The 438-nt window shown below is 71.9% G+C and overlaps 1 protein-coding gene across 1 annotated transcript in view; it reads right to left on the reverse strand.

The window, feature by feature from the left end:
- LOC104135375 (V-type proton ATPase subunit B, kidney isoform-like) overlaps window positions 1-438 on the reverse strand; it is a gene marked incomplete at both ends in the record, with an annotated part of 11,860 nt that overhangs the window by 4,929 nt on the left and 6,493 nt on the right. The gene's annotated exons all lie outside the window — the stretch shown is intronic.

The following is a 438-nucleotide window of genomic DNA, read 5'->3' on the forward strand; positions in this document are numbered from 1 at the left end:
GCACCCCCAGCACCCCCCAGAACCCTGAGCACCCCAGGGACCCCCAGCACCCCAGGCACCCTGAGCACCCCAGGGACCCCGAGCACCTCCCAGCACCCTGAGCACCCCCCAGAACCCTGCAGCACCCTGAGCACTCCCCAGCACCCTGAGCACCCCAAGTATCTTGGGCACCCCCCAGCACCCCAGATACCCAGGGCACCCCCCAGAACCCCAGGCACCCCGAGCATCCCCCAGAACCCTGAGCATCCCCCAGAATCCTGAGAACCCTGAGCACCCCAGGCACCCCGAGCACCCCTCAGAACCCTGAGCACCCCAGGGACCCCGAGCACGCTGAGCACCCCAGGGACCCCAAGGCCCTTCCAGCACTCGGAGCACCCCAAGCCCCCCGGGCCCCCCAGGCCCCCGAGCGGGGCGGTCCCCGTCCCCTGCCACACGGGG

Source organism: Egretta garzetta, unplaced genomic scaffold (assembly GCF_000687185.1).
Source record: "Egretta garzetta isolate BGI_Z169 unplaced genomic scaffold, ASM68718v1 scaffold1231, whole genome shotgun sequence".
Classification (NCBI taxonomy): Eukaryota; Metazoa; Chordata; class Aves; order Pelecaniformes; family Ardeidae; genus Egretta; species Egretta garzetta.